General features: G+C 39.3%; 1 protein-coding gene and 1 pseudogene across 1 annotated transcript in view; both read left to right on the top strand.

Moving 5' to 3' along the window:
- The window catches only part of LOC146504154 (C5a anaphylatoxin chemotactic receptor 1-like), a 180,802-nt gene that overhangs the window by 161,454 nt on the left and 4,268 nt on the right, over nucleotides 1-15,080 (top strand). The window lies entirely within an intron of this gene.
- On the top strand, nucleotides 7,107-14,038 carry LOC146504155 (C5a anaphylatoxin chemotactic receptor 1-like; annotated as a pseudogene).

Here is a 15,080-nt window from a genome sequence, read left to right as displayed (position 1 = left end):
GAGCATAGCTGAGCCACTGTGTGAGAGCTGAGCAGCGAAAGGAAATAAAGTGAGGAGCCGGCTCTCGCTCAATGGGAGTCGACTCTTCTGATTTACTACAAAGCATTCTCTAAGCACGGCTCTTAGAGCTGATGCTTTTGTGTGTGATGCATTATCGAACGTTGAACGCAAAAATATATATTGTATTCTGAAGTAGAGTCAATGTCAGCAAAAATCTGATAAATACGCAGTCTAAATGAAGGTATTATAAATTCATCTTTACTCTGTCTTCTTGAAAGGCTTTCTGAGTTTTTGTACATGCAGCCAGTAAAAACACTGTAGAAATCACCAGTTAATCTTTGTGTATTTGCTACTCCTCCATCGAAAGTCTCATCAATAGAATATGAATGATGAAAAAGACATGACAGATAACATAATCTGATATTAAGAACAAAACATATTGTCCCTTAACAAGCCTATTTAATCTGGCAAGCATTAGCATTTGGCATTTGAGAAGGAAGTTACTGATGAATGTAAACGTTGAGTAAAGGGACCTCTAGTGGCTGTCAGTACCTGTACGGGTAAACACTGCATTTGTTTAATGAAGAGCTTAAATTTTCTGTTTAAAACCAGGGAAACCAATATAAATAGGTCTATGACTTAAAAATAAACTTCAAAATAACCTTATCAGAAAGACTTTAAAAAAAACAAAAACAAAAAGATCAAACACTGGCTTCTAATCACCGATGTTGCTTAAATGCAATCTTTGGCCTGAATCTAGTTCTACATGACACTAAAATCAAGAGGTTTTATCCTGTGCACAGTGCTACGGCCACTCAGCACAGTCACATTTGTTACAAGAATAATCTGTTAAAAGCCACATATTATTCTTACAATTATGGGCTATAATTGTAACCCACTAAGCTTTAGCACTTACGTTGGTATAGAAAAATCAAAAACGCACACACACACCATTATTTATTGATTGATTGATTGATTTTTTATTTTTTCAATGTTTTATCAGTTGAAGCCTATTGAAGTCTATCTAATAGTGCCAAGTTACAACAGGCACTTCAAAGCTCTTTATACTGTAAGGTTAAAACCACACAGTATTAAAGAGAAACCCCCAGCAATCAAATGATCTCCTATGAGTAAGCACTAAGGCGACAGTGGGGAGGAAAAACTCACTTTTAACAGAGAGAAACCTCCAGCAGAACCAGACTCATAGGAGCAGCCATCTGCAGCGACTGGCTGGGGGATAGTTGTGATGTCATTATATGCTATGGATATTGAATTTCATGTGAAAATGTTGCTATAGCAATTGGTTTTTGTTTGCTAGAATTAATGATAAACTAATAGGATCTTTCATGCCGACGGCCATTACAAGTGCGATTGTAAATAAATGCAACAAAACAATTATAACAATTGCACAACAATGTGCACGTAAGAATCTTCTCAGTGTAGGAATTAGGGATGAAATTCGTCTGTGGGCCAGGGGAAACATATGCCAAGTAACCTTATTGTACAGATTGAACAATAAGGTAAACGGTGTTCCACAAATAGTAAGGATGGGCCTGATGACGAAAAGTACTCCTTGTCCCAGAGACTCAACTGCAGCTCTAATGAATGAATACAAAGCTGAAAGGTTTGTGTAAACTCTGGGAAAAATACTTACGTTGTTTGTTTGTTCATACTCTTCAGATCTGTTAATATCTGAAGGTTCTGGAAGGACGCCATTGAATAAATCAGTGCTGTAACTGTCACTGGTCGAAGTGTCTTCATCTTCAGAGTTGTTCATATAAACAGTGGTTGTAGGAACCTCCGCTGAGTCAGGCGTTATAAACTGGTCCCTTGAATATACAACTCTTTTTGAGGTGGGGGACTGTTCATTTTCATGTGTATCTACAGAAACAATGGTTTTGATAACCTCAATTGTTTCAGAGGGCGACTGTTCGTTGCTTTGCGGACTTTTAAATCTGTATACAATCGTTTCCTCCCTTTCCGGTTCAAACAAAGATGCCCAGCTGCGTACATTATTCATGATCCAGTTGTTTTTAAACATTTTTGAACCAATATTAGCTAGAGAAGGAGGGTTGTTTGTTTCATTTAAACTATACCCTTCTCCTGGCTGAGGTCTTTCATGAACATCACTGGTTGTGGGAACCTGTGTTTCACTGGTGGAAGACTGTTCCTGTTCAACGTTGTTCATATGAACACTGGGTGTAGGAAAGTGTGTTTCACTGGTGGGAGACTGTTCCTGTTCAACGTTGTTCATATGAACACTGGTTGTAGGAGCCTCAGTTGTTTCAGAAGTGGGAGACAGTTCACTAGACTCACTCGTGGGTGAGGTAAATGGTGCTCGACCAATATTAAGGATTTGGCCGGTGACATAAGTTACTCCTCGGCTCACAGACTCAACTGGAGCCATAATAAAGGAAGAAAGAGCTGAAAAGCTTGTTTGAACTCGGGAAAAAATTGTTTCTCCTTCCTCTCTTTGAAGACTTCCTCCAACAACATTATCATTCTCCTCAGATCCATCAAATTCACTGCTTGTGGGAACCTCTGTTGTTTCAGAGGTGTCTAGCTGTTCATCTGCGGAATCAAAAATCGGTAAAACAAGCCCATCGGGAACTATATAATATTCGTCAAGCTCAAAGATATCAGCATCTGAAGTACTGCACTGTGCTCTTGGTTGAGGAGTTTCACAGACATCGCTGCTCATAGGAACCTCAGTTGTTTCAGAGGTGGGTAACTGTTCATCTCTGGAATCAAAAATCGGTAAGAGGAACCCATCAGGCTCAGAATAACAGCTGTCAAGCTCCTCAAAGCCATCAGTGTCTGAAGAAGTTGTGCGGCCGAATACTGAGCGCCACATTTCTATAGAGAGTTTGGGTTGGAGATTCTTAGAAGCCTATTGAATCAATAAATTTTGTTAAAATGTGTTTTCAACGCTAGGTGCAGTTAGAATGGTTGCCTTGCCTAATGATAAAGAACCTATAGCGAAACCTTTAGACGACTTTTAGAAGCCTATTGAATCAATAAATTAATTTAGTTAAAATGTCTTTTCAACGCTAGGTGCAGTTGGTGCAGTGGTTGTTACCTGAGGAGTATTTAAGCCCTCACATGCCTTTAATCTTACACTTCAAAGGAAAACGTGCTGTGACGTCACGGTAGGCGGTCCTTTTCATTCGTTTAGAACTTTCACGTTCCACGTGCCCTGAACGTCAGTATTAGCCATTATGCTAACATTAATATTGACAGGCTGTTATCGTTGAATGGCAACCGGGAAAAGACGGTGTATATTCGTTTTCGAGGTTGCGGCCCCACTGTCTCACTCTCACCCATCCGGCCAGCGTTCAGCCCTGGTAAGAGTTATTGAAGGGAAATGCTTTGTGTTTTTATTCAGAAAAGTAAGATTGTCGGAAACCGATTTAGCTTATAGCACATTAGCTAAATTAATAATGGAGGACTTTATGATATGGTGCTGTATCCCAGTGTTAATTTATTGTTTGATGTGCACTGTACGGTTACATCCAGATTCATACGCGACAATTGCCTTTAAGTATTATGACGTAGTTGGCTCACGAGTTTTCGCAACAGTCAATTTGGTAGCTAACTTGGGCGGGAGGAGGTATGAGCATGCATGTCTTGTAGCTTTGGCATAGCGAGCTTGTGTGAGCTTACTGACCATCTTTTGGCGTCATAGCCATTAGTCACAATTCACCATTATCCATGCCCCTGCTAGGTAAGATTTTTTTTTTATGCTTATTCAATGTCATGACGGTATGATATAAAGCGGTGTTAAGAGCCATTGGTTCTCTAATCCCGGATATGCTTGTTAGCATGATAATTAGGTACGATGCTAAACGGAGTTTGCCAAACGAGTTTGTTTGTTACTGTTTCGATGTGGTTAGCACTACTTTAAGAGTGTTGTGGTATCCCTTAACTCGGTAAGGTATGTTTAATTTGATTTCTATTTAACTTTATTTGTTTTGTGCATTAAACATACCATACCAAGTTAAGACCGAGCTCGTTCACGTTGTATTGTTGCTTATCGTGAACGAGCTCAAATGGCCTGTAGCTGTCAAACCCCAAATAGTCCTCTGTTGTTAAAGATACTGTTTCAGCTGTTATTTTTTGATAAGCTGACATATTGGTTACAGTACCAGACCTGTTTTATTTGATGGAAAACCTCTGATATTTCCAAAAAACTGAACTTGAAGAGAAATTAGTAAATAGAGGAGAGTGATTGTTATAAAATCTAACAGATATTTGTCAGTTAAACATGTGACATCTGTTTTAGTCTGGAGGAGGCTATGAAACCTCAGACAAGTTGATGAGTCAGTGAAACTCACTTCCACTGATGTTGCAGCATACAAGCTGCTCCGTCCGTCTACCCATCCAGGGCCTGAGACGCTGGTTGTTTTTGAGTTATCACCTCCAGCTCCTTGAACATAACCAGGTAGATACTGGGCTGGGCCTGATCTCTGAGCACACTAACAATGACAAAAAGGGACCAGTGAGGAAAGGCTCATTTTAATTCAACCCAAAATACTTTACTCTTCATGGTAGAAAATGTTTATAATACAGTAAAAAAAAATTGATGCAGCCAAAGTCAACGTTTTATATACAGTGTAAGTCAACAACATTGCCACACTGCTGGTGTTTTGATTTTAAAGGCTTTATAAGAACTATGGTATAATTTCTTTTGGTGATTAACATTTTTTATATCATTTTTATATCATATATAGCTTTTAAGAAGCCAGGGATCACCGGACTAAATGACTACAGACCTGTGGTCATGACGTGTTTTGAGTGCCTGGTTCTCTACTATCTCAAGACCCTCACGGACCCCCTACAGTTTGCATACAGAGCCAGGTCTGTAGACGATGCTATCAACATGGCTCTACACTTCATCCTGCAGCATCTGGACTCCCTGGGAATCTACGCCAGGATCCTGTTTGTGGATTTCAGCTCTGCCTTAAACACCATCTTTTCAGACCTTCTCCAAAGCAAGCTTTCCCAGAAGAATGTGCCTGAACCCATCGGCCGATGGATCACTGACTTCCTGACGGATGGAGTCAGGAAGTGTAAAGCTATTTTACCAATGCACTTCTCTATAAGCTAATATCTTGTTAGTTAGTTTTATTTCGGAGCGACTGTCAGGTTCTCCGCTGAAACCCTTGTAAGTCAGTATGTGAAGCACTCCAAAATAACAAGGTTCCCCCCCCCAATATCTTGTGTTCATTTGTCCATTGATATTGCTGAGTTTTTAATCATTTGATTGTTTCATTGTAAGGTGTCCGAAATCTAAACCCCACACCCTACAATGCAGAGTACATGGGTCATAAGCTCCATTTGGATCCAAATGAGAAACTTGCTATGTTTGGAGTGACCTATGTTATGGCTTTTGATGGTTTTAGCAAGACCATTGTCAGTCATTCCACTATGCCAGTTAAAGACAACATCATTATTTATGAGGGAGTGTGCAGGTAAAATAACCTGACTCATGCTATTTGTATGAACTTATTTCCAGTCTGTTATTACCCAGTCTAGGTTTAACTAAATGTTTTATGGTTACTTTAGGGATGGCTTGGATGCTTCTTGTGTTTAAAGGTGCTGCTTTACGTTTGTCTGTGTTTTATCTTCCGTCTGTGGGATCAGGTAAGAATTGATTGTGGGAAGAAGTTTTACTTGGCACTGTTCATCCAGGAAAGGCTGGCAGAATACAGCTACAATTGGCAGAGGCAGCCCTCCATTCAGACACCTTCTACAAGGGTAACAATGTGGTGTTAAAATGTGTGTGTGGGTTTGTGTTTTTTTTTTTTTTTTTTTTTTTTTTAAATAAGCCCTCTTTCAATTGGAGTGTATTTCAAATTAGAACAAGCACAATAACGCTGTTTTAAAATGTGCACAGAACCATGTGATAGGGAGAATATGGTCTGACAGTTTTGGTAAAGGTGATGGACAGATAGGAAGTTAACATGGCAGACAGCAAATCCAAGAACTGTGTCAAACTTGAAATGCCAGATAGCTAGGATAGATATGACAAATGTGATGGAGGTATGGAGTGCACACAGAATCCCAGGTGTGATTCATTTCATCTTACTGGCTCTGTTATAAACATGGGTTGGTAACTGAGCAATTTAAATTTAGTGTGGCGGTCTATTGTAGATTTCAGTATGAACATTTACATTTGTAACTGATTGCATATCTGCATGCCCAGTACTTGCAGCAAATTGATACACAATATTTTGTACTTGGAATCTTCTGATCTGTTTTTTTTTTTTTTTAAATTTTATTTATTTATTTTTTTGCAATAAACCGAGAAAACTTGCAATTCTCTAGTTCTTGTCTGAAAGTAATTCCTTTAACAAGTTCTTTGTAACAAATTCAGATTTTGTGTAAACAGCCAAGTTGATCAGATATGGGGCAAATGTGCAACTTTTTATTTGAATAATTCTATAATTAAGTGTTAAATTGCAGTTAGCAGCTACTGTAAACCAAACCATGTAATAAAGATCAAAAGGGAATAAAACCTTAGGACAACCAAGTATACAAGATGATGTGATTAGAAGAAAACCACCCATCAAATAGAACGGGCAAATGCGTTCTTAAAAAGTTGCAGAGGTCGTGGGTTAGCATTTCAATGTAAGACTATCCAGCTGATTTCACTAAAAGTTCCTCTTCCTTTGTAGAATAACCCAGTCAATTAAATCAACTGCTGTGGAGCTGATATGAAATGCAGCCTCTGCTGCTTTATAGTAACATTTTTTTAAGAGTGTCAGAGCAGCATGGAGATCCTTAACCTGCTGAACCTTAGAATCAAATTCTTCTGCGCTGCATGTCAGACAGTGATCTGCAGTTAACAGCCATTCTTCCACACATGCTCGAGCAGGAATCTTGTGCAATTGTGTCTGCGTGGGGTGGGGTGAGATTATGAAGCAGACCAGCTCTAACACTCTACAACTTTCTCCTAGTAGTGACAGAGCAACACAAGCAGGGGCTAAACAATCGGTGAGTTAATACTAAAGTCGCATTTTAAATTTTGATGAAAAAAAAAATGTTTTAGATAAAAAATCTGTTTTAAGACGCTAACCTATATCCTGTATTGTGCACTTGTAAGGAATCATGGATTATGGTGATTATAATAACACACATCCTGATGGTAATTTCACATTTCCTGACATTGTTCAGTCTGTGACTCCTGAGATTAAGCCGATCCAGATAGTGGCTCTGGTCATGTACAGCCTTGTGGTCCTGCTAGGTGTGCCTGGAAATGCTGTGGTGGTGTGGGTGATGGGGTTCTGCATGTCCCGCTCTGTCACCTCCCTCTGGTTCCTCAACCTTGCTCTGGCTGATCTTCTGTGCTGCCTCTCCATCGCCTTGCTTATGGTCCCTCTGGTCCACGATGATCACTGGCACTTTTGTCCGCTGGCCTTATGGATGTGTTGCTGTGTGGGTCCTGGCCCTGATAGGCAGTATCCCACAGTTTGTGTACGCCAAGCAGATTGAGGCAGGTGACGAGAAGAGAGAGTGTAGGATGGAGTACACTGTAGACAGTGCCTGGTCTGTCTCTGCTTTTCGCTTCCTGATTGGATTCACTATTCCTTTCCTGGTTATTCTAGTTTGTCACTTGGTGGTTTTCAGCATGACACAGAGGAGAATGACACGAGGTTGGACTGGATCCAAGAAAACCCCGAGGGTCATCATCGCTGTGGTGCTGAGCTTCTTCTTGTGCTGGATACCTCTGCACATTGTGGATTTCCTCATACTGACCACCCCTCGGGTTTCCTCTGCGAGCCCCAAACTTCACCTGGCACACGTTATAGCGCTCTCTTCCTGGCTTACTTCAACAGCTGCCTCAACCCTCTGCTCTATGTGTGTCTGGGTCAAAGCTTCAAAGACAGCATGAACCGCTCCCTGCGTAACATCCTCCACTTTATCGGCGACGATCCGACCACCAAGAAGAGTGTCACTAATGTGGACACCAAGAGCACCAGTAATGGCAACGAGATGACAACAATATGACTGTGCACTGACTGTAATACTTTTGCAATAGAATAATCGTTTCACAAAAGAATAAGTAATTTCTGATGACCTTGGCTTGCATATGAGCCCTTATATTTGACAGTAAAATAAATCACTTGTGTATAAGTAAAAAAGGTCTGTGGATGCAAATACCCTGCCTTTACTTTTTGAGTCAATAAGATTTTTTTTTTCTGGTTAAGTTGGGTTGTAAGTAGATATGTTTTAAGGTGTAAACTTATTTCAAATAATTACAAAACAATGCAGTAACGTCCAGTTGTGTAAGTGTTCTTTTCATTAATCACAAGAGGGCGAAACACTCTTCTGATGCTCAGTTGCTTAACTCTTTCCCCTTTCAAAGCCTACTTGGTTCCCTCTTGAGGATCTTTTATATTTCAGGCTTGTTACCCTTGGAAAGATATTCTGATGGTGGTGTGTTGTGACAATGAGACTGGAGTAGAGGCAAGACTGAAATGGTCTCGACATGTGCAGAGGAGGGACAGTGGATACACTGGACAAAGGATGTGGAATATGGTGTGCCTGGCAGGAAGAGAAGAGGAAGGCCTAGCAGATTCATGGATAAAGGAGGACAAGAGGGCTTGTGTGACAGAAGTGGATGCTTGGAATATGGTGAGATGGTGGTAGACCTCTGCTCCGGTGACCTCTAAAGCAAGCAGCTGAAAGAAGTTGTGGAAAAGACCTAAACAGTGTTGTCAAATGATCAGACAAAGAGTTCGCAGACTGTGCTAGAAAGACTTCTGGGAACCTGTCAGGCATTTAGCAATATGTGAAGTTAATATATACACAGTTTTTTTTTCTTCCTGGTATAACGTAATACACTTCCAGGTTAAATTTACTTTGTGGAACCACCTACTTTGACTTTTACAAGTAAAGCCACAAATGTAATTCACTCAAGTACATCCACAGGGTCTTGACAATTTAGGTGTCACAGTTTAGGTTTTCTTTTGTCGTTTTACAGCAGCGGTGTCGAACTCCAGGCCTCAAGGTTCGGTGTCCTGCAGTTTTTAGATAACACCCCGGGTCTACACACCTGAATCAAATGATTAGTTCATTACTAGGACTCTGAAGAACTTCAAGACATGTGGAGGAGGTAATTTAGCCATTTAAATCAGCTGTGCTGTATCAAGGACATCAAAAACCTGCGGGACACCGGGCCTTGAGGCCTGGAGTTCGACACCCGTGTTGCATACATTGTACAGGGTCAATCTATGGGGGTTTTATCCATGATTAGATTTAACTAATATATAAAACCTGGTGTGTGGTGGATAAATGCCATTACTTAAGAGATGTTTTTATCAGTTTTTGTCAAAAAACATGAATGAAGACTGTGCGACCAATATCCTGAAATAATGTTTAAAATGGAAACACCATTCAAAGAATAGTTTTAAAAAATGCATGAACAACATAACATTTTCTATTGAATTACTGTATATACTTCAGATTGTCTGCACACCTGCTGTTCTATTAGCAATACAAAACTGTATTTGTTTTTTTAATTTATAGCTTGGATTAAATTTAAGTGAGGTTGCAAATAAAAGACTTAGATCATTAGAGTAATTTAAAAATAATGTATTAACTAAAAAGTGTTAAGGACAACAAAACAAACTTTTGGTTGGGCAAGAAATGCAATTAAAAGAGACTCACCAGGCCATGAAAGGGTTGTTCTGAGAATATATAGACTGAAAAGATTAAATATGAAGCATATTGCCATGTCAACATAAATAAAAATAACTGTTATTGGACTTGTGGATGTGATATTGGATTTGTACTATTGTGCACTATTGTATTGCACATTGACAAAGGCTATTCTATTCTAGATATATCAGAAACACAAAATTAGAAGAAAAAGATCTGTCTTGGGAGGATTTTCAGCTATAACAGCTTCAACAATTATTGAAACACATTTAAAAACTCGAATATAGACTGGAAGACTGTGTGACATCATATTGTCCTCTAACATTGAGAACAAATACAACACATGTATTGACTAGTTATAGCATAGTAACATTTGCTAACTTGAACATTAACACTCAAAAGGGTGTTCAAAGGAGAAACATTTCCCTTATCTGAATCATTGTTACATTTGATAGTTTTATGTTGTCATGAATATGAGATCTGCTGTAGCACTGTGTCTTACAGTTGGGAACATGTTAAGGTTTAGTCTGGCAGGAGGAAATTGACCTGTCATCAACAACTGAAAGATAACTGAGCTCAATTACACTGTCACATGGCACAGTAGACTAAATAGATGTAATTAAATGTGGAGAATATAGTTCATTTACTTTGGTAACTAAACACACGAGAGTTAACGTGTGGACGGTAGGATAAATGAATTCTGACAGGATGCTTTTAGAATCTGCTCTACCAATCTAATAAAACTAATGCGGTGTAATACAACAGGCTTGCAATAAATTCTTGCTTTGTGGGAATTGTTATGTTCAGTCACTGAATTTCTTGATGAGTGTGTTGGTCTGGCCACTTTGGTTGATTTGCTTTATTGATTTGATTTGTGAAAATTTGTGATGCTCAGCTATACTGGTTTATACTATTAAGAATTTTTTACCATTATGTTGATACTCTAGATTTATGAAAATGTGATATTTAGTATGACGACCCCCTATGATCAACCACTTGACCACAGTGGGAAGAAAAATCTCCCTTTTAACAGGAAGAAACCTGGCAGAACAAGGCCCAGTGAGAGGCAGCCATCTGCCGTGACCAGTTGGGCGTGAGGTGAGGGAGATCCCCCTAATGCTTATTTACATTGCAAAAGAATTAGGCTTTTCGGGGCTTCCTATTATGCATTGAGGATTTCTTGTTCACTCACGTTTTCCACTCGTTCCTAAATAGAGTATGCCAATAATCTGACTTCAGCCACTGGTCTGTGTCCATTGGTACCTGAGCAAGGAATACGATCTCCATTCCTGCCAGTGATAGAAGGTGAGCACTATGTTGCCTCTATCAAGCATCACCTTCACAATTGCCACCATGTATAGAGGTCCATACGTGCCACTCTGCTCGAAATCGAGGGACAGGATAAACGCCTTGCCGACTGTCACAGGATCTCAGCTCCACCTTATCAAACAGGTCAGATTTATCAGCAGAAAATATCCCACTGCGAACTGAATCTAAGAAACGTGCATCTATTATACTGGCTCTTTCACGATTCAATCAATGATTAACCCTTTGTTTGCTCATCTACTCTTGCTCTGTAATATGAAGATCCATAACACTTTTCATTTCTCCCAGCTCAAGCATCTGTGGACAAGCCTGTTGTAGCAAGACTCTAGTTGTTGCACATTTTCATTGTAAATAAATTCCCTGTATTGGAGGAACCCTGCGCTTAAGTCCAGTTTTGCATCCCAGTAAAGCTGACAAAAGCAGAAATTTCTCATACATTAAGTAATGCTATGGCTGTAACGACTCATTGACAGGATCTGAGAAAATGGCCATGAGACTATTGCATGGGGTACAGTTAAGCTTGAAATTTTCTTTAACTTGATGAATACTTTGATTAATTTATGACATTTGCAAAACATTCCCATCACCGTCATCCATTAACCTGCATGCTAACACTAAATTAGTAATAATAATAATGGATTGGATTTTATATAGCGCTTTTCAATGCCACTATTCATTCACTCTCGCATTCACACACTGGTGGAGGCAGCTACGGTTGTAGCCACAGCTGCCCTGGGGCAGACTGACAGAGGTGAGGCTGCCATATCGTGCCATTGGCCCCTCTGGCCAACACCAGAGTAGGGTAAAGTGTCTTGCCCAAGGACACAACGACCAGGACAGAGAACCCGGGGATCAAACCGGCGACCTTCTGGTTACAGATGCGCTTCCCAACCCCTTGAGCCACGGTCGTTAAGAAGATCAACTGGGAAACCTTCAGCTATGGTAAATGGTAAATGGCCTGTATTTATATAGCGCTTTACTAGTCCCTAAGGACCCCAAAGCGCTTTACATATCCAGTCATCCACCCATTCACACATGCATTCACACTGGTGATGGCAAGCTACATTGTAGCCACAGCCACCCTGGGGCGCACTGACAGAGGCGAGGCTGCCGGACACTGGCGCCACCGGGCCCTCTGACCACCACCAGTATGCAACGGGTGAAGTGTCTTGCCCAAGGACACAACGACCGAGACTGTCCAAGCCGGGGCTCGAACCGGCAACCTTCCGATTACAAGGCGAACTCCCAACTCTTGAGCCACGATTTATTAGAATAGTAATGTGTGAAAAGAGAATGTGAATAACAGGAAGCAGCTCAGTGATGCTGGGAGATCTCGGTCAGTGGCTCTAATAGGGTTTCAACTTTTTTGCCCTGAAGACTTAGTGTAGTCATAATGCAAGCACCCACAACCTCCTCAACCAAAATACTACTACTTTTCTCACTACTAGGGTCTTATTGTCTTACTATATTTTGTATTGCAAAAAGTATTTGGGCGTTTTTCAATGTATTCTTTTTCTGCTGACCTTTATTCAGTTGAGTTCAGAGATGACCTCCTTCACTTCCACCCAGCAGTGCTCCACCCTTCAAATGGCATTACTTCTGAGCACTCAGTGCTGTGAGAATGTTGAGCAAAAACACATTTTCACAAAGCCAGCTTCCTGATATTGCTATATTATGCAATGTGAGTCTAATTTTAACTTTTTTGGAACTTTTTGATGACTTTGTGTTTCATTTCCTGATTTTTTTTTTTTAATCTTGGTGATGTCACCAGGCTAAAACGGGAAATCATACCAAAGCTATTTTTCTCCTTCTTGTTTATGGACAACTGTTTTTCTCTTTTCTTCCAAACTTATCTCTCAGTAGTGGAAGTGAAAGATGCTGACTAACTACGGGGTCTTAATGGCAGCAGTTACCACAAGGTTGCAGTTCACTTTTGAGAGGCACTGTGCAGCATGGCACAAAGGGAGGCAGCAATAGTGGCTTTTTATTACAAGAGCTAGATACCACTAAAAAACACTTTAACTGTGCTGTAGCTTCTGAGTAGGTTAATTTCTGAATAACATTCTAATATGAGAAATATGTTATGTTACTGTCAAATTATTGTTATGAGTTAAAGAATAAACTCTTTTGTCCTATAAATGCAGGACTGCATTCATTTTCAGGTGTTGAGGTTTTTTGTTAAAATATTAACAAAGGCAGAAATAAGCCATTTTAGCTGGCCTGACACAATCATACACAAACTCCTGACATACACTCCAAAAAAAAACTAACAATTAAATAACAATTATTACTAAAATATCTTAAACCATTTAACTGAAATCAAAGGAAGTTTTATTTCTGGACTTAAGGGACACTGAATACAAAGAACTTGGCAATTTTAACTACAAAACTCCAAATTGACAGGACACACCGATCACAACAAAGAACAGATGAAAACTAGGGGCTTAAATACACACAGGAGGTAAACGGAGCACATACCTGGGAACACAGGCGAACTAATTCTGACGAATGAGCCAAGGAAGCAAAGCCAAACACAAAGCACATGGCACAAGAGACTATCAAAATAAGATCAGAAACAAACAGAGACAGAGACTCAACTTTTACAAACTCGAAGAGTAAACAAACAGACACGTGATCAGGGCCACAGACGAAGATAAGTACATATTACAAACTAAGAAGAAAAATGAAAATATAAACAGATTACGAACTTGGAATGAAACCATAAACTAGACACAGACTAGGTAAACTTAACACAAAGATCAAGACTGATTGACTACAGGAGACACTAAGGAGACAGAGAGACATGAGACCAAGACAGACTGGAAACGAAAGTGGAATTAACTAGACCAAGGAACTAAGAACTAGAAACATAAATAAATAAGCTTGGAAGCACATGGGAAAATACTAAACACCAAAGGACTAGGCAATGAAGAGCTAAAGCATAATCACATTATAAATCTAGAAACAAATCAAAAACCCACAAAACTGAAGAACTGGGTTCAAAGCCAGGGATCGTAATAGGTATATTTACAAAACTAGGAAAGGAAGTTTGCTTTATTAAGAATTAGACACTTTTGTGCATGTGGAAGTGAAAGAGAGAAGCAAGTAAAATGATGACTGGTGCCTAAAACATCAGGTTTAACGTAAAGTAACTTTATTGAACCTTATAATAAGTATAAGTAAGTATACAAGACAAGTTTTGAGCTACTGATCAATTAGGAATTGTTTAAATTTTACATTCTACGAATGCAGATAAGCCTGGTTAAACAAATCTATTACAAATAAGGTTCTAGGTATCAATTGGTATAATATATAAAGGACTGATCAACCTATTATAGACCTATAAAAGTGGTGGGGCATTGCAATTTTTACATGTGCTGCTCTCGGATTCAGTGAGTACATAATCTGAGTTTTTGGAATTTGATCTTGAGGCGTCCAAAACACTCTACATCACATTTTTTTGGTTACTATAGCACAAATCTAGCAGTTAGTAAAGCGCTACTCTCTTTAATGACGCTTTTAATTAAACTGTAGCTCTCTGTATCTCTTTCAGAATGTTTAGAGTCCCACCAGACCTAATTCAAATGCCCAGAATTTTTTTTAAATTTATCTAATTATTGCAAATGTTCTAAATAAATATACAGCTGCTTCCCTGTTTGGACATTAAATATTTCTCTTTTTTTGTTTCAAAGCTGATCATTTTTCCTACAGAAGTATTTTCAATAACCACTTTACATTTTGGAAGGTCCTTATCTGGTTAGAAATCTGGCATAGAGCTTGCCTCAAGTATCGTCACATTGTTACATTTATGACAAGGTTAATATGCTTGGTTGCTTATTAAGCATTTTTAAATGTCTGGTAGACTCTTTGAAACTTTAAATATGTCTTATGAGCACTTCTCTGCAGCATTCTCTACTAACTCAGTGCCCAGACACTAACTTTTAGCTTTAAGCCAGTGATAGTATCAGATGTGCATAAATCCCTCAAATGTTTGGAAAATCAAGAGGCCAAGGCAACTTATAGTCTTTCCTTTAGATTTTTTAGTTACTTTAAAAAAATATTTATTTTGATGCAAATCAAATTCCCACACT

The sequence above is a fragment of the Neolamprologus multifasciatus genome, chromosome 14, assembly GCF_963576455.1.
Source record: "Neolamprologus multifasciatus chromosome 14, fNeoMul1.2, whole genome shotgun sequence".
In the NCBI taxonomy this organism is placed as follows: Eukaryota; Metazoa; Chordata; class Actinopteri; order Cichliformes; family Cichlidae; genus Neolamprologus; species Neolamprologus multifasciatus.
The sequence above is the reverse complement of the archived record's forward strand: the minus strand, read 5'-3'. Positions and strand labels throughout refer to the sequence as shown.